The sequence below is a fragment of the Hemitrygon akajei genome, chromosome 8, assembly GCF_048418815.1.
Source record: "Hemitrygon akajei chromosome 8, sHemAka1.3, whole genome shotgun sequence".
Lineage (NCBI taxonomy): Eukaryota > Metazoa > Chordata > Chondrichthyes > Myliobatiformes > Dasyatidae > Hemitrygon > Hemitrygon akajei.
The window spans coordinates 113,464,302-113,484,336 of NC_133131.1; the positions used below are offsets into that span (position 1 = coordinate 113,464,302).

The 20,035-nt window shown below is 40.1% G+C and overlaps 1 protein-coding gene across 1 annotated transcript in view; it reads right to left on the reverse strand.

Moving 5' to 3' along the window:
- stk17a (serine/threonine kinase 17a) overlaps nucleotides 1-20,035 on the reverse strand; it is a 107,384-nt gene that overhangs the window by 86,670 nt on the left and 679 nt on the right. The gene's annotated exons all lie outside the window — the stretch shown is intronic.

Sequence of the window (20,035 nt, forward strand, 5' to 3'; positions counted from 1 at the left end):
GGTGCAGGAAGTAGCACCAGTGCAGCCGTCAATGTAGCACATAGATTTGGGAGCATTACCAGAGAAGACTTGGTCGTGGACTGTTCCACATAGAGGAGAACTGATCAGGTCTATGTTGAGGAAGTGGACAGCTTTATGGCCTTCTTAATGGGGGATAGAAATGTATAGATTCTGGACATCCATGGTGAAAGTGAGGCAATCAGGGACAGAAAACTGAAACTTGTTGAGGAGATCAAGAGAAGATGAAATTTCACAGATGTACATAGGAATGGAATGGACTGAACCAAGTGGGATAAACAATGGGTCTACTTAGACAATTAGGTTTGTGGATCTTGGGTAGGAGGTAGAAACGAGTAGTGCAGGGTAAGGGAACTGAGGCTGGTGGCTATGGATGGGAGATCTTCAGAGTTGATGAGATGGTGATGGTGTCAGAGACAATGACCTGATGTTCCTGAATAGGGTTCTTTCCAAGATCAAGAACTACCATTCAACCACAATGAAATTTCTTCAAAATAATTTTCCCAATACCAAACTTGTGTCCTATGGCCAACTTCAATAGTGAAAACAACGGCAAAATGTTTATTGCTCCAGAGTTCACTCATCTAGATAGGGTGTACGTGATTGGTCTAGACAGCTGTTCTCCCCCACCATCAATAAATGCTAAATTCCTCTCCTAGTCTGTTGTCCTCTCCTAGTTTATTTTTAAATAATTATTAGTAGATTATCTGTGGAAAATTAGTAAATAATCTGGTTGAGAATTTTAAAAAGACCATCCATTTCCTGTCAAGCAATGACCTAATTGTTTATTTTGAACAAAGCAATGATAGAACTTGATGTGCAGTTTTCAATGCTCAAGGCCATGAACAATTTATAACCATAATGAATAATCAAAGTACACTTTGAAGCAACCACTATAACACAATTATTACACATTATAACCTGAAAGAGCAGCTATTCAATGATAGAAATGAATTTGTATTTTAACTGAAAAGGGAAAGAGACTTGCATTTCTGCTTCATCGTTTATCACTCCATAATGGTTAATGGCCATTGCAACGATAGGAACTTCTTGCACTGAAAGGAAGACTATAATAAATTGAATTTAAATTTAGGAACTTCACTTTTGTCAAAGCTAGGCTGGAAAAACTGGTTATAACTCATACAAACTACACATTTCAAAAGAGACACATCACAATATAAAGCACTCAATCATTCCCCATTATTAGTTCACCCCTTTCAAGCAGTTCCAATTACCGTAGATTCCGGATTTTAAGCCGCTACTTTTTTCCCACATTTTGAACAGCTTTGAACTTTGCGGCCTTTAATCCAGAGCGGCTAATACATGATTTTTTTCATGCCGCCTCGTAAACATTTTGCCTCATAACAGTAGACCAATAAAATTGATGAGTAGTTCACAGAGGTCCAATGAAATTGTACGATAAATCAAGCACACTTTCACAATTAAATTATTGTAAATCAGTCATTTGTACTCACCCTCATCAACATGGAAAACACTCGAAGCATTGTGCTGCCTTATGGCAGTTACTTAGTTTATAATATTTTCGCTTAGTAATTCATTTTCTAGTTAAAGTTAGAAGAGTTTTAACTATATTTGTTTTCTGTACTACATCGCGGGATGCTATGACGTCACACCCGGTTTCGCGGTGTCTTGTGGGAAAATGCCGGTTTGCGATAAACGAAAAGGAGGGAGGGAGCACATTACGCGAGCGGCTTTGGATCTGAGCGAACGCTGCTTTTAAGTTAAAGGCGATCAATAACTTTTCCTGGTAGGCTGCAGTATATATATTTTTTACCAGTCGTTAGGAGATATTGGAATGTTGTTCAGTAAAGAAGTATACGCAACGTATATTTAAAAGTAGCCGCGTTACGGGCACGGTTCGAAAAAAAGCATTTGCAATATGTATTTGTTTTTGTTACCATATGGATTTAATTAAAAGTTAAAAAATCCTCACGTGTAATATCTTTCTGTGTAAATATCTCATATTACAACGTGGGACACCTACGGCCGAAAATCCGGTGCGGCCTTTACAATTAAAAAATTGATTTTATTTCTAAAATTAGAGCCAGCGGCTTTTAATCAGGTGCGCTCTGTAGTCCGGAATCTACGGTATATTGAATCAGTAGCTGCCCGTCCAAAAATCCCTAACATTCATAGCCTAATATCAGTGTAAGGAAGAACCTTAAGGTTGTTATAGCTGGGGGTGGTAATGGGGATAAGCTCCCATTACCTATTAAATGCTTCAATGGCATGCATCTCAAATAGACTCTGACAGCCAAGTCCAGCTTCAAGCCTTCACGTGTGGCTTAGCTATGAAGCCTGATTCACCTGTTGCTATTGACACGAGGTGGTGGGTAACTGGCACCTTAAAACAAGTGCTTCAGGCAGATTAGGCTCAGCAGCTGTGATTGGCAGCTCACCTAGAAGGAAAACTGAATGCAAACCTCTGCTGCCCTGTGGCTTTACCCCAAAGAGGAAGGCTTTGGGTGTAAATCCCAAGGAAAAATCTGGAGCTGGAGTCCCTAGGGCAGTTATGTTGAGTTTAACAAGAGACTACTAGACAGTTATATGGAGGAATTTAAGGTGGGGGGTTATATGGGAGGCAGGGTTTGAGGGTCGGCACAACATTGTGGGCCGAAGGGCCTGTAATGTCCTGTACTATTCTTTTTTTTTTATTCTACGTTTAATGTTGACTGGCAACTCCTGCAACACAAATGTAACACTAATGCAGACAAATGTGAGGTAATTATATGGAAGTATGAATGAGGCTTGCACATACACCAGGTCCCAGGGAGCATTGAGATACAGAAACCACATAGCACTTCCACATATTCTTAAACAGCAGCTATGCAGGAAGACAATGTGGATAGGAAGGGATATGGGATACTGGCTTTTATTGAGCTACAGAACACAAATTTTATAAATTTTGAGTCAGACCTCATCTGGAGTAGTATTGCAGATCCAGTCACCGAGGTACAGGAAAGATGCAATAGCACTGAAAACATGCAGAGGAGATTCATCAGGATGTTACCTAGGATGGAACACTTCAGCTTTGAGGGGAAACAGGAAAAGCTGGTCTGTTCTCCCTGAAGCAGAGAAGACATGATTGAGGTATATAAAGTTATGAGGGGTATAGGTAGTATAGACCGCCAAAAGCTTTCCCCAATATCAGAGGTAGATAAAACTAGAAGACAAGGAGATAGAGACAGGGAAGAGATTCAGAGGAGACCAGAGTATCTTGTTCAGCCAGGAAGTGTGGAGTACCTGGAATGCACTGCCTGAGAGTATGACTGAAATTGGGTTGCTGACATTGTTAAGTAGCTAGATAAATACTTGACATTGCTTGGGTATAGATGCCTATGGACCAAGTGCTGGGCCATGGTGTCCATCAAGAAAGGTACCACTGGTTGGCACGGACAAATTGGATTGACCCATTTCCATGATATACAATGTTACGATTCCACGATCAGCTCAGAAATATTATCAAACTAGATCCTCATAACAATCCACCCCATTACTTAAACTGACCTCCAACAATTCTTCAATATACTTCACTTCATTAAATTTGGATACAAAATTCATTCCAAAATTTCTGTTCTTTATTTCAATATATTTACAAAACTCCATTGGACAGGAGTTGCTTCTCAATCATGATTGATTCTGAAATACATAAAGTGTTGCTGAAATTCTTTAAGTTTCCTCTCATGAAATGCCGGTGAAACCAGTCTGTTTTCAAGCTACATTGAAATAAAATGCTCATTTTCATAAACAGGAGAGAGAGGTTTAACAGAAGATAGTCTTGTCAAATCAACCTTGAACCCCAGAATGAGAGGAAGCAAAATTAAAACAGCAAATACAGGATCCACAGTTTTGACAAATCTATGGGAAACGAAAGAGTTAACAGTTTAGGTTGAACATCAAATCTGTTTTGCTTCCTATGGGTGTGGCCTGACAGAGTATTTCCAGGATTTTCTTTTAATTTAGGATTACCAGCATCTGCAACTCCTTATCTGATTTTCACTGACAAAAGCAGGCCACACTTGAATGGCAATTATGGACTGGTACCTGTCATCTGCTCCAATCAATTTCCTTTCCAATGACTTCAAACACTAGCTAAATAACCATCTGAACCCAGAAGTTGAGCTCAAATCTTTCTTGAGCAGATGCAAAGGAAGTTATTAAAATAGGCTGAAAGCTACCATTTTGGTTGGGAAAACAATAGAGCTTTCTTTTACTGTGATAAAACACCAACACTAGGATCAGTAGAAGACATCAGTCACTCTGCTCCAAACTACAGGAGCGGTGAAGTGTATGATGCTTAAATGATTTTGTTTTTTAAGTAGATTTCCCAAGACATTCACTGAAGCATTGTACTGCAAAGCAAAAATGTCCAAAGGTAGCACTCTAGAGAATGCTTAGAGCAATGGTAATCAAGCAACTCAAAAATGGCCAAGAAACCCACAGCCAAGCCTGGAGCAAACCATAACTCCTACAAATTAATTGTCAGGAAACAATAGTTGAACCCAATTTTGATAACTTTTTGCCATCCTTAGTGTTGACAGAAAACTATTGATCTCACTCAAGAATACATTAAAATGGTGAGACAAAATGACAAAAGAACTGCAGTGATTGCATTGCCCAAGCAGATGGATGACCCAGAACAGCCACTGAATTGTGTAATAACTGGCACCCAAGACAGAGGACAATCTTGTCTGCATAAGCAACATAATCTCGGTTTTTTAAAAAAATCAAATTATGTTGAGGAATGCAAGCTGTTTTACTGATCAACACCTCCTTTCCTACTTGCACAAGTGTGCCATTAAAGAACATGGCAGGACTTTATAGATTAAAATTAGAACTGAACTGTACAATATTAACAGAGACTTAGTGTTTATGACTGTTTTAAGTGGTTCTTTTGCTGCAGTTTTCTACATTGCAATAATAAAAAAAAAACTTTTAAAGCTGACTTCAGGCACTGGAAAACTGATTGTTAAGAGTCACAAGGTTTCAAAATTTTCCAACTGCATTGGCTGGTAACCAACAGGGCAAAACTGAGCAATAATTTTCCTTGCGATTATTTGGAAAGACACTTTGTAAAATCTTTAATTATCCTCTGCTGTAAAATCGGTTATTACCCTATTGACGCTCAGTTCCAAGATACAGTACATTAGAACTCCCATTTCATGCATTACCTAAAAATGGTCACAGTTTGCTAATGCAAGTTAACTGCAATTCAGGGCTGGCCAACACCTTAATCCACTTGCAGCTAATTTGCAACCCAGCTATAGCTAACTGCATCTGCTATGATTAAACATATACATTTTTTTTTGTATCAGTAAACTTGTATAATAAAAGGAGTGCTTTTGGTTTACTTACATGTTTAAAATAACATCGCTGTACCTTGTCAGCAATTCCTATGATTGTAGTTCATCAATACTGATATTTTCCCCTATCCACAGGTATCAAAATACTGTGAAACTGTACAAATTATGACCTGTGCAAGTGTCCACTAGGTGGTCTAGTTGCTTCTCAAATCCTAGTAGCTGGCTACTGGAAATGTCACTGCAGGCAAGTGCCAAACGATTCAAAGGGGAAATTAATGTGCATGTGAGTGATTAGAGGAATACAGGGAAATGTGAGGGGGAGAAATGGGACTAATGCAATTGTTGTCTGAAAGCAGCAGGTCCCAATGGGCTGAATAGTCTCCTGCATAAAAATAAGCCATAGACCCATAAAGGTCATTCATGGATACTCAAATCCACCATGGCTCCTCAATGCAAACAGTAGCAGTAAAAACAGTAAATGTTATGATACAAAGCACAACAATGCAGGAGATGCCTGGCTATATTCAAGGCCGTTCCTGAGAACTGTCCATGAGACAATTTCGCAATAAATCTCCAGTTCCTTAATTATCAGTAATGTTGGGACTATTTAAACTAATTAAATATAATCTATACCAAAGTTCAAACCTTGAAGTAAAAATATCAAAATACTGTTCACCATAAAGAACACTGAGATTCATTTCCTTGCAGGCATACAAGAACCATATGAAATCAATGAAAGACAACTAACATGCAAAAAAAACACCCAAACTGTGCAAATACAAAATAAGAACAAAATAAATGAGCAATAAATATCAAGAACACAAGATGAAGAGTTCTTGAAAGTGATGGGACAAGTAAAGTTGAGTGAAGTTATCCCCACTCGTTCAAGGGCCTGATGGTGAAAGTCCTCAGCCTCCTGTACCTTCTTCCTGATGGCAGCAGTGAGAAGAGAAGATGGCCTGGGTAGTGTGGGTCACTGATGATGGATGCTGCTTTCCTGCGACAGCACTGTGTAGATGTGTGCAATGGTGGAGAAGGCTTTGTGATGGACTGGGCTCATATCCACTACTTTTGGTAGGATTTTCCATTCAAGGGCATTGGTGTTTCTATACCAAGCTGTGTTACAACCGGTCAATCTGTTCTCCACCACATATCTATAGATGTTTGTTAAAGTATTAGATTTCATGCCAAAATTTTGCAAACTCTTAAGTAGAGTCACTGCTTTCTTCATCTTGCATTTATAAGCAGGGCTCAGGACAGATTCTCTGAAATTTAAAGTTGTTAACACCCTCCAACTTTGATCCCCTGATGAGGACTGGCTCATGAACCTCTAGTTTCCTTCTCCCAAAGTCAATAATCACCTCCTTGGTAGGAGGTTGTTGTTGTGTCACCACCCAGCCAGATTTTCAATCTCCCTCCTATATGCTCATTCATCACTACCTTTGATTCAGCCCATGACAGTTGTGTCATCAACAAACGAATATGGCTCTGGAGCTTCCCTCCACAGTCATACTCTGTGTGCATAGCAAGTAGAGCAGGGGGCAAAACATACAGCCTTGTGGCACCCCTGTGCTGATTGAGAGCCATTAAGGAATACCACAAAACATTCGATTATTATTGAAAAATGCTTTAAAAGTGTAAGGAGAATTTGCATAGTAGGATCTCTGTAAGTCAATTAATTTGTAACCTGAGAGCCCTATATTGCACTTCAACCTCAGAAGTTCTGAAGACTGCAACTCAGCAAGAAACACACGCAAAATGCTGGTGGAACGCAGCAGGCCAGGCAGCATCTATAGGAAGAAGCACTGTCGACTTTTCAGGCTGAGACCCTTCGTCAGGACTAACTGAAAGGAAAGATAGTAAGAATTTGAAAGTAGGAGGGGGAGGGGGAAATGCGGAATGATACGAGAAGACCAGAGGGGGTGGGATGAAGCTGAGAACAGGAAAGGTGATTGGCGAAAGTGATACAGAGCTAGAGAAGGGAAAGGATCATGAGACAGGAGGCCTAGGGAGAAAGAAAGGGGGAGGGGAGCACCAGAGGGAGATGGAGAACAGGCAGAGTGATGGGCAGAGAGAATAAAAAAAGAGGGGGGAGAAAAACCAAATATATCAGGGATGGGGTAGAAGAGGAGGAGGGGCATAAAGACTCAGCAAGAAGCTGCCTTTTCCCCAACCTGTTGCTTTATGCAAGACTACAGGTGTCTCATTGGTTGCAATGTTTTACATTTATTGTATGGGCTACCCACACATTACAGGGAAGTCATTATGAGGATAACACAGACACACCACTTGCGCATGTTTTAGCAGTTGAAAGAAGTTCAGATATTTGTTTTCTTCCCCAAATTTGTTGAGATTTGTGAATACTGTCAGGGTGAATTTCCATGACCTGATCTTTGATAACACAAGGGTCACATGCACAAATTCAACTTTTTAAATTTTTTTATCTGAACCAGCATAATTATTCAACGATACCAACTGCTTGCCCTGATGTCTTTGGTTTGTTTACATTTGAATAATTTAAATGTAAAAAAAATCAGAACACATCAGGAGTTAAATCTCATCTCAACTGCAAGAATGGGTGATTATGTTTGTTTTGGAAAAATATTTTTGTTTGGAGAACAACCAAAGAAAAGTTTGCTTTTGCCTTAACTGAATAAAAGATTATTTACATGTAAACATGTCAACTCTGCATTAAGCTAAGAATATTAATCAAAGTGCTGCAATCTACAGAATGATTAGAAATCTTCCCGGTGCCTGTTCCTTTCTCTGTAATGTTGACAATTTCAGTTACTTGCTGTAGTTGTAACAAAAAGCAAGTAATAAAAATGTTAACAACAATACACACAAAAAGCTGGTGGAACACAGCAGGCCAGGCAGCATCTATAGGGAGAAGCGCCGTCGACGTTTCGGGCCGAGACCCTTCGTCAGGACTAACCGAAAGGAAAGATAGTAAGAGATTTGAAAGTAGTGGAGGGAGGGGGAAATGCGAAATGATAGGAGAAGACCGGAGGGGGTGGGATGAAGCCAAGAGCTGGAAAGGTGATTGGCGAAAGTGATACAGAGCTGGAGAAGGGAAAGGATCATGGGACGGGAGGCCTCAGGAGAAAGAAAGGGGGCGGGGGGAGCACCAGAGGGAGATGGAGAACAGGCAAACAACTAAATATGTCAGGGATGGGGTAAGAAGGGGAGGAGGGGCATTAATGGAAGTTAGAGAAGTCAATGTTCATGCCATCAGGTTGGAGGCTACCCAGCCGCTATATAAGGTGTTGTTCCTCCAACCTGAGTTTGGATTCATTTTGACAATAGAGGAGGCCATGGATAGACATATCAGAATGGGAATGGGACGTGGAATTAAAATGTGTGGCCACTGGGAGATCCTGCTTTTTCTGGCGGACCGAGCGTAGGTGTTCAGCGAAACAGTCTCCCAGTCTGCGTCGGCTCTCACCAATATATAAAAGGCCACACGGGGAGCACCGGACGCAGTATACCACACCAGCCGACTCACAGGTGAAGTGTCGCCTCACCTGGAAGGATTGTCTGGGGCCCTGAACGGTGGTGAGGGAGGAAGTGTAAGGGCAGGTGTAGCACTTGTTCCGTTTACAAGGATAAGTGCCAGGAGGGAGATCAGTGGGAAGGGATGGGGGGGGGGGGGGGGGAAACGAGTGGACAAGGGAGTCGCGTAGGGAGCGATCCCTACAAAAAGCAGAAGTGGGGGGGGGGGGGGGAGGGAAAAATGTGTTTGGTAGTGGGATTCCGTTGGAGGTGGCAGAAGTTACAGAGAATTAAACGTTGGACCTGGAGGCTGGTAGGTAAGGACAAGGGGCACCCTATCTCGAGTGGGGTGGCGGGTGGATGGGGAGAGAGCAGATGTGCGGGAAATGGGAGAGATGCGTTTGAGAGCAGAGTTGATGGTGGACAAAGGGAAGCCCCTTTGTTTAAAAAAGGAAGGCATCTCCTTCGTCCTGGAATGAAAAGCCTCACCCCGAGAGCAGATGCAGCGGAGACGGAGGAATTGTGAGAAGGGGATAGCCTTTTTGCAAGAGACAGGGTGGGAAGTGGAATAGTCCAGGTAGCTGTGAGAGTCTGTAGGCTTATAGTAGATCTAATAAAAATGTTCAAGGCCATTAATAAAAGTAAGTACTTTGAAAGATGCAGAGCAAAATAACTGCGTAGTGCACAAATAAAACAATTGTGGTTGGCTACATAGAACAGTCCTTTTCCAACCCACTCAAACACACATCCCTGCACTATTTCTCTGCTACACTGGCAACTGCATTAGTGCTGCTTCCTGCACTTGTGCAGAACCGGTCAATGTTATTAACTTTGCCACCAACTTCCACCATTCAGGAGCAGAGATGGAATTCCCCCGGTTCCCACCTAGCTTCCACATCCAGCATATCATCTCTGCCCTCTGCACCATCCAGGTTAACAGCCTTTCCAGATGAGAGAGATTCTCACGTACCTCCTCCAACCTGATCTATTGGCTCATCTAAAATGGCGAGACCAGTCAGTGACAAGGTGGCTCTTTGTCAGCGCACCAAAGCCTTGACAATAATGGTCATCTCAAGCTTCTGCTGGCATGGTATTTCTACTCCCCTTCCCAATCCCACACTTACTTGTCTGGCCTCAGCCTTCTCCACTGCAAAGGCAAGTGCAAACACAAACCAGGAGAACAACAACATTTTGTTTTCCATTTGGGCAGACTTTAGCCAGATGGTATGAACAGTCACTTAAAAAAAAGTAACATACACCCAGTGTTCCATGTTTACACCCAAACCACCCAGGATCTCTCTCCCCCTTAGTTCACCTTCTCTATCCGTTTGCCTCTCAAGCTCATTACCTACCCCAACCCGGTTCAATCTGCCCTTTACCCACTCCCCAGGGTTTCCTCTCCCTTGGCGCCCCTCCCTACCCTGGTTCCACTGGCCTTCATCTCTCTCTTATCTGTTTCATTACTAGAAGCAAATATCTCAGAGCTACCCAGTACTCACTGGAAGTAGAGTAATACATTCTTTTAAAAAAAATTAACCAATCCTTCACAACATTAAAACTGGATACATCTAAGGCTCTGCGATTATATTTCAGCAAATGCAAAGCAAAACCAGTACACAACTGTATACTGTACTGTGTAGGATTTGGACAGCCACACTGAGGTCCAAAAAAAAAGACACATCTTGTTTCATTTCATAGCTTGTTCAATGAGTGACAGTGAAAATCTATTCCATTTATCTTTCACCTTCATCCTAACAATATTTCCCAAGGTACTGCTCAGGAATGTGAACAAACAAAAAAAATGGTGCCAGGATATTTATCATCCTGTCATTTCAGGCTTTGGCAGTATCAGCAATCATTTCATATGTGCAGGTGCTTTCCTGTCAAGCCTTGAGAATATGGGAGATGCCAAGAGTTTGCCAAATAGAGGTTTTAAGGAGCACCACATCTGTGTGCATTTCTGGTCACTTTTCTACAGGAAAGATATCAATAAGCTTGAAAAAGTTCAGAGAAAATTTACAAGGATGTTACCAGGACTTGAAGGGAAAGTTTGAATAGGTTTGGACTTTATTCCCTGGAGCACAAGAGAATGAGGGAAGATCTCATAGAGGTACATAAAATTGAGGGGTACAGATTGGGTGAATGCTTGCAGGCTTTTCCCCTTCAGGATGGTGAGACTAGAACTGGAGTCATAGGTTACAGTGACAGGTGAAATATTTACAGGGAATCTGAGAGTGAACTTCACTCAGAGGTTGGCATAAGTGTGGAATAAGCTGCCAGTGGAATTGTTCGATGTGGATTTAATTTAACATTCAAGTTTGAATATGTATATGAATGAGAGGTGTAGGTAGGTGGGACTAGGCAGAAGACCAGGCTGACATAGGCTAGATGGGCCGAAGGGCTGGCTTCTACACTATAGTAATCTATACTTTTACTTTATCTTGTGAGATGCATGACAGAGACAGACAATGCCTAATGCAGCTCCTCTTCCATCCATAAAGCTGTTTAAAGTAGCACTCATCCAGGCACACACATTAGAAGGATCTTACTAATAAGTGGAGAGAACCTGTAGCTGGGAAAGTTGTCAAAAAGCTACCAAAAATATTAAGTGCACTTACTTCTGATAGCAAACAATGCAACCAAGTAGCACCATGCAAAATGCCAAAGCCAGTGATGAAATAAATTCTTTTGTGTAGGGTAGGCAGAGGGAATATTGCTGGCTCAAACAACAAGGTGGCTCTCAATTAGTTACATTTCTAAATAACTTTATGGCCATTAGCACTCATCTAAAGTACTAGAAGAGATAAACAGCATTTGATTTAAATGTTTTATCTGAAATAAGCAACACAATACTCTAAAGCACTGCATTAAAATGACACCAAGAACACCTACTCAAATTCTTGAACGGACAAGGCAAAGGGCACCGTGGTCCATTGAAGAGACCTGGGAGCGAGAATGAAGAGTGATTGACTATTGTTGAATGCAGAGCTAATATTAATCACCTCAATCTTAAAGCAAGATGCAAATCATAACCAAAATATTCTTTGGAATTGCTTCCCACAACATTTTGTTATTCTTTTAAAAGGTCCTCCTTAAACATCTGTTTGCCCAAACTTTTGACACTTCCCACATTAGAGGCTCTGCAGGAAAGCACCCACAGATATGAAATAATTGCTGGTGCTGCCAAAACCTGTAGCAACAGGATGATAAACAGCCCGGCACTTCATTTTTGTTCAATCACACTTCAAAGCAGCATCTTGGGAAATTTTGCTGTGAAGGTGAAAGATAGATAAATGGAACACATTAACACTGTTGCTCATTGAACAAGCTGTGAAGTGAAGAATACAATTAGTGGATTCTGATTAATTGGGCCAGCCACTTATTTGGGACAACTCTTAAAGAATAACTAATAGCTGGGATTCTCTTTGTTTATTTGGGATACTATGATACTTAATTGGGACAGGAAACTGTTGCCAAACAGTTTCTAACTAGCAAACGTCTAGTGACTTGTGTGGCTGTTAGACACTCAGCCATGCTTAGATCAAATAATTTTTAAAGAGCGCCAGTTGTGTGTATTTGTATTTAAAAAGCAGTGATTTTTATTGGCAAGAAATAAGCAGCAAGACAATTCAAAAGTGGTTTTCTGTGTTGTTTGAAGTATTCAGGCTTGGAGATGCCAGAAACAGATGAGAGGGAAAATGAAACAACTTCACATCTTCATCAAGCTAGGACTTACAAAGAATCTGAAGGTATGGACAATCTACATAAATTTTACAATGAAAGTAAAGCTATGGAGGATACAATCATCAAAAGCATTGTATGAAGGAAGTCCAGTACAAACACTAGGTGTCTGTGCTATTTTCTTCATTTACAGTCAATCAAAACATGGCAGAGTGCATTGAATGAATTCCTGTCAACTATTAGGAACTAATACAGTTTTATAGTACTGCAGTAGGACCAGTAGTTTTTAATTTGCTGTTTTTCATTCAGATACACAATTTGCTATTCAGTTAAATGGCAGTTTGTTTTCTTTAACTATATCTTTTTAACTTTCCATGAAACTTTGACTAATTGGGGAAGCCACCAAATTGGGCCAAAATGCACTGAATTCACTGGAACAAAATAACTGGAATTCACTGTATTATCAAACTAATAATGGCTAATCAGCCTAGACCAGTGGTTCCCAATGTGGAGTAATTTGATTTTTAAGGGGGGCAATTTGAGAATGAGTTATTAACAGTGAATTTTTTCTAGTAAGTCTGTGTGAGTATGAGTGTGTGTGCGAGTTAATACATATGTGTATATACAGTATGCATACATAAAAATACTTGTGTGTATGTACATGTGTAATTGCGTATGTACTGTATATATAGTGTATCACCATCATTACAACCATCAAATGGCTTTCATAATTAAATTAATGAATTGACTGATGTAGGAAGGAACGAATGAACAAGTCCAAACACGTAAGAAACTCGTACGAGGTCGCGCCAATGCTGCTTTTTGCAGTAGCTTTCGGTTCTTGGTGGTGTGAAGGTGTGTACATTGCATCATCTCTTTTAAACGGTGTATCTGTCTTTGTATGCTGTAGAAACGAATCGGCATTGTTTTATTTATTTATTATTATTATTATTTTAATATCACTTAATGTTCTTTTTTTTTTACAATTTCTTAGTAATTTCTTCCTCAGAACTTTAACAGTCCTTTGGTTCTTTTATTTTTCTCTTTCATGAATGCCATGTTCTTTGGAAGCTTGTTTAAACCAAGTTAATGGTCTTTTAGGCTTCCTCCAGGTGAATAGGAGTTCACTTTTTGAATAATAAGAATTATATATCACCACAGGGGGCATCAGGATTTTAGAGGTGATTAGGTGGGGCACGTCCAAAAAACGGTTGGGAACCACTGGCCTAGACACTCTGCTCAGGAATTGCCTTTTGGTGGCAAGATCTAGGACAGGGGTCAGCAACCTTTTTGCCTCTGTGGGCCGGATTGCGTATTAATGAGCGGATGGTGGGCCAGATAAATGCCATAAAAAACTTGAAATATGGGAATTATCCATTTAAATACTGTACATCTAGTGCTGTTTTGCCTCAAATTAATGAATAACGCATGCTAGAAGATTATTTGTGCCTAAGGTTGCCTACCCCTGATCTAGGATAAGACAAAGGGGGGGGGGGGGGGGTCACAGGCATGCAAACACTGCCTGATGTGCTCACTGGACTATTGAAACCTGAAATCTGGAGCAGAAGACAATACCCCGTGATTCAGGGATAGCACAGGTCTGCACGCTGGACATTTATGATCAGTTAGAGAGCCTGCATGTGGATGAGAAATAGAAGTTTGCCAAAGGTAGCAGCCCCTTGTAGCCAAAAACTAACAACACAAACGAACAAAAAACTTTACCAAAATTTCTATTCCAGCAGGTCCTGGGGGACCAAGGGGTTCAAGCAGTAAACTTTTCAAACAGGCTCCACACAGAGAGGAGAAATACCTGCTGGTACAAATACACATAGGCTTCTCTGAGCTCCTTAGCTGACAAAGTCTGTAAGTAAAAGTGGTATCAGTATAATATATTCTGGGGGTAAAATTAACCAAATATTAATGAACTTTAAAGGATCTGGAGTTGTGACAGGTTTTACCCCAATTAAACAGGGTCAGGCCAAATGAAGTATTGATTATGCACAATAGCTGTGGCTTTAAGGTTGTCCCCCTTTAAAGAATATGTTACATCTTTAAGGATTGGCATTCTGGGGGTTGGGTTTTGGTGTCCTCTATGCCGTTTTCTGGATGAGTGATATGTTCAGTTTTTGTGCGACAGAAGGGTTGAGGATTTGAGGGGAGTTGATGTTTTTGTTGGTGTTTTTCTGTGCGAGTAACCCATTGGTGTTTTTGCTGTTCCCCCCCCCCCCACTTGTGTGGGCGATATGCCAGTTGTGTTTTCAAAAAAAACAACAATGGGGGGGGGGTTGGGGTTTGATGTTCTAGCTGCCGTTTTCCGTGTGGGTGATCTGTTAGTTTTTGAGCGAGGGAGGGGGTAGGGGTTTGCAAGTTTCTGTTTTTTTTGTGCAGGGGAGAGTTAATATCATTTCTTTCATCGACTTCCATGCTTTTTCCTGTTTCGTGGCTATCTGGAGAAGACAAATTTCAGTTGTATTTTGCATACATAATTTGACAATAAAATGAACCCCAGCACCTTTTGCTCTATGGATTGTTACAATGTTTGCAAAAGGCTTCAAAGACAACTTATGAAGATCCTTTGAAGCAATACGCTTGAACTTCTTCCCATCATTTAAATTTTTGCTTCGCTGCTTATATAATGTATTTTTCTACCTGTCTATTACAGCAGAGAGAGGCCTTTCAATCCATTGATTCCATTGCAGCTCCCAACAGTGCAGTGCTCTCCCATTTTACACGTCCCTGCAACTTAGTCTTGATCACATGGTCATCAACTCTAAAGGAATTCTTTTGTTATCTACCTACACCACAGGTCAATTTATAGTGACCAATCAACATGCTCATACATCTTTGGGAGCATGATTAATAGCTATATTAACTAATGCCCTCCAAAAATATCTTAAGGACTTTCAGCCAGCACCAAGAGTTTGTGTAAACATTAAATACAGATCAGGCTGAATGGTGGAAGCTCAATCACGCATGCAAGTTACATGAGGAAATGGGGCTGGTGGGAATCTCTGCTATGGTTTCCAATGTGACTCATCATCCCATGTGTGGCTGCGCAAAGCAGGGAAATGTTTCAATTGCAGAAAGCAAGGACAAATCCTGTGCCTAGGACTAAACAAAATTCAGCAGCCCAAACAAGCAAAGTCAAGTAGCACCCTGTGAGGAATGCAGCATTCATTTTTTAATCAGTCACACAACTGTGATAGAGGCAATGCTTTCAAATTCAAAGATTAATAATTAAAACACCTGTACAAGTGTTTTACAAGTGTACACCTGTTGATAAAACCACAGACTGCTTCATCATGGGAAGAGAAACATTTGACCAAAACCACAGGGCAGTTCCATTAGTGAATAATTTAATATTGAGAATATACTCTGATAAGATTCCACATGTACAAGGACAAATGGAACATGCAGGACTCTATAATGGGCCAAAGATCAAGCTACTGTTTATGCTTATGATTGAAAAAGGATCTAGTGTTTTCCCGGTGTGTATGATGACTGAACTCTGCGTATGATGTCCGAATCATCCCTGATGAAGATGGCAGAGTTTGTCTTTGAAACGGTTATAATTGATACCTGTGCCTGGCTGGACGCCCAAGAAGTTTAATCATACTTATGTCTATTGAGAAACCAATTTCATGAGGGGAAGAATGGTTGAAAGTGTGAAGAGTGGATTGATAGTCAAGGTAAATATTACAACTTTATTTAAAGCTGCTTCTGGCATAGTATGAAGATGTATTTAACAAATAACTCAAGAGGTCACACATAACAAACCAAACTGCCAAACCATCTACAGTAAATAGACCCAAATGATGAAAAAGCTGGTGGAAGAGCTAAACAAACCAAAAGGCTGTGAGACACTAGCAAGTGGCACGTTGATGTACATAGTGGTGATAGCTTGGGCAGGCAAGACCACCCATCTCTGATGAGATTAAAGTGCCTTAATAATGTGATGAAAGACAAAATTCATTTTCAAGGTTTGTAGGCTGATTTGGCAGAGGGAAAAATTAGATTTGACTTGTGCCCAAGTCTAATTAATGCAGATATAGGAAGCCAACACAATTTCAAATTAACACCCACCAAGCTACAGCAGGGAATAAAATAATTTCCAAAAATCACTGAGGCTGAGATGACCATAAGATATAGGAGCAGAAGCAGGCCATTCGGCCCATCGTCCACTCCGCAGGATATTGAAAATTGTCTGTGCAATCAAGACAAACCCAAGGGGAAACCCCTTTGAATAGAGGAGAAAGTGCTCAGAAGACCTCATCAACATAGCATCAAGTTTAAGAAAGGCATCTATTCTTTCACACTGAAGAAAGTGATTTAGGCCTATAAGTCAATGCTGTGGGCTGTTAAAAGGCTCAGACCATCATCATAGCCAAAAACACTGCAAAATGTGACAGAGCTCTGAGACTCCAAGGTAATGATCCTCCACGATGCCAAATCTCTAACCAACCTTGTGACCATTGAAACCACTTTGTTAATTAAAAAGATACTGAGATGATAGGAAGAGAAAAATAATCTGCTAGAACACATGCCTTTTTCATAGTAAAGTGTCATTACTGAGTCCCTTTTTGGTACATCAGAACATAAACTAAATGCTAAACCTTACTTGATGCATTTCTAAACATAAAGGTCAGGTGAAGATTAGCCACTGTGACCATAAGCAGCTCTATTTATGTGCCATGCATGTAAAGTACAGGAAAGACAAATCCAAAAGAGAAAGTTTCAACCTGCAAGGTAGAGCTTGTGTACCAAGATCTTCTTACAGGTTGGAGGTAAGCGTACATGATCCAAGATATTATGCTGTGAAGATAGGGGGAAACAAATTTTGAAGAGTCCCCCCTTAGTTTACAAGTTTCTTTGCATTCTTCTCCTGGGAATTATACACAAGTTCAAAGTGCATACATGTCACCATATATTACCCTGAGATTCACAACAGAATCAATAAAAAACTGAACAGAAGACACAAAAAAAAAATGTTGACAGACAACAAACCGGGCAAATACAAAGAAAAAAAGCAATAAATATCAAAAACACAAGATGACGAGACCTTGAAAGTGAGTCCAGGATATGGGTACAGTTTCAGTATTGGGGTGAGTGAAGCTATCCCCTCTAGTTCAAGAGCCTTATGGTTGAAGGTAATAACTGTTCCTGAACTTGGTGTTGTGGGTCCTGAGGCTCTTGTGCCTCCTTCCTGATGACAGCAGTGAGAAGAGAGTATTGCCTGGGTGGTGAGAGCCCTTGAAGATGGATGCTGCTTTCCTGCAACAGCACTCCTTCTAGGTGTGCTCAATGGTGGGGAGGGCTTTACCAAGATCTTCTTACAGGAAATGCAGAAGACATGGTTAAAGATGCTCCCAAAGAGAACCCACAAACATTCACGAATAAACAGCATTCAATATTTTTGGTTAAGAGTCCACGTGAGTCAATATCATTAGAGCCCAAGAAAGGAAGATATTCCAGCCACAGCTAGTGAACATGCAAATTGAACAAAATTAACACCAAGTCACAGAGAAGACAAAAACATGTGCCGCAATGAATCAGTTCTTGAAAAAGAAAATCAACATAGTATGCACCAGTGATCCAAGACTACAAATTATTTTCTTAAGGAAACTAGCATTTCAACAGGCGGCTTGGTAGCATAGCAGCTGGTGTAACCCTGTTATATTGCCAGTAGTCTGTGTTCAATTCGGCTACTGTCTGTAAGGACTTTGTGCACTGTCCCGATGACTGCATGGGTTTCCTCCCATGTTCCCAAGCCACATGGGCTAGTAGATCACATGGGCATAATTGGGCACCGGGTGCTTGTTAGGCCAGATGGGCCTGTTACCATTCTGTATCTCTAAATTTAAAAGACTAACAATTTCTTCAGCTGCAAAAACCTTTCTATAAAGTTCCAGACACAGAAGGTGAAGACTCAACAAATAAACTACATGTACTTTGACTCCCTGTGTCTCACAGCATCGCTGGTGATTTGGATTCAGCACTGATGAAGACACAGTGAAACATTTCCAAAATAGGTTAGTGTGCAACTTGGGAGGGGAAACTGTTTGAGAAAAAACATCAATGAAACCAAAATATTCTTGTGCACTTTCTCCAATAATGAAAGGAAACCATCTGATTTACTATCTCTGACAATCTAGGTAATTTACTTATTTTATTTAGATCTGCTTCAGGAATCTTCAAAGCAGACAGTGTTTATATCGAAAGCTTCATAATTTATGGAGAGCTTTCAGACAAGTGACAGAATCCCCTTATCTCCATGACATGCTTGCACTGAAGTACTGTAAAGAAATATGAAGATCTTAATATACTTCATCCTAACAAATCTTTATATCTTGAGCATAGAGTGTGCAGCTAAATTGCTGAACTGTGGCAAAACAACTCAGTTAAATAGACTGGTGGGAATCTGAAACAGTTTCTTTGCTGCCCCAAGTGGACTGACTCACTGCAGATCATCAATCTAATGTTTAAATACACAAAGCTGGAGTTACTCTTGGGAAAGGATGCAGCTCAGGGTGAGTAGTTCAATCACACTGAACAGACATTAAAAACAAATAATCTTGAATTTAATAATCTGATTCAAAAATGCTATAAATTGGGCTCAGTTTATATCAATACTGAAATATAAAAATCTGAGTTTATTCATATCAATAGTGTTGACTTTATCTTCCCCATTAAATGAGTAAGTAATAAGTCCTTCAGACTTCCCTTTCCATGTAAATATTTTCTTAGTTAATTCCTCATTTCTCAAAAACTTCATAAAGACTTCGCTTAACAATCCGGATTGGTTAACCTTTAATCAAATTCTTTGAATGGGAGGTTAATTGCAGCAATATTTCTAATGACAAAACAAAATTGGTGAATATTCTGCATGAAATTTATTCCTCTTTACAAAACAAATAACCTTTAGTGCCAGAACATTATAGTTTACATCTATTAGACAGAAACATCAGACTATTTCTGGTAATTTTCTCTTATTGCATCTGGATTTAACCAATGGGAATAGGTCAATTTGGGAACTACGTCCTTGCTAAACACTGCAGCTTGTGTACCAGAACGTATCAATTTGTATTTCTTTTTCCATTTAATAAGCAACGATTAAATACAGATGAAAGTATCTAATCCCCAAACGTAGTTTTAAAGCTTCCATTGCGCAATAGCGTAGTCAGTCCATTTTCTTAACTTAAATTACTTCACAAACAAATGTGAAATAACGTAGAACTTAGTAAAGACGCAAGTCAGAGCACAAAATTCACAATGCAACATCAATTAAAGAATCTTTCATAAGCTTTGTGAGGCATTACAGCAGCCTCAATAGTAGCACAGTACCAGCTTCCTTTGGACTTTCTAAAATCATCTGGTTATATCGATAAGGGAAAGTACAGCTCTAAATATTTTTAAATGCAAACTACTAGATACCAAAGCACTGAATACTTCCTCTTCTAGAATCCAACAGTCACAACTCATTTATAATAATGAGTGTTGCAGAACCTACATTACTTGTATGT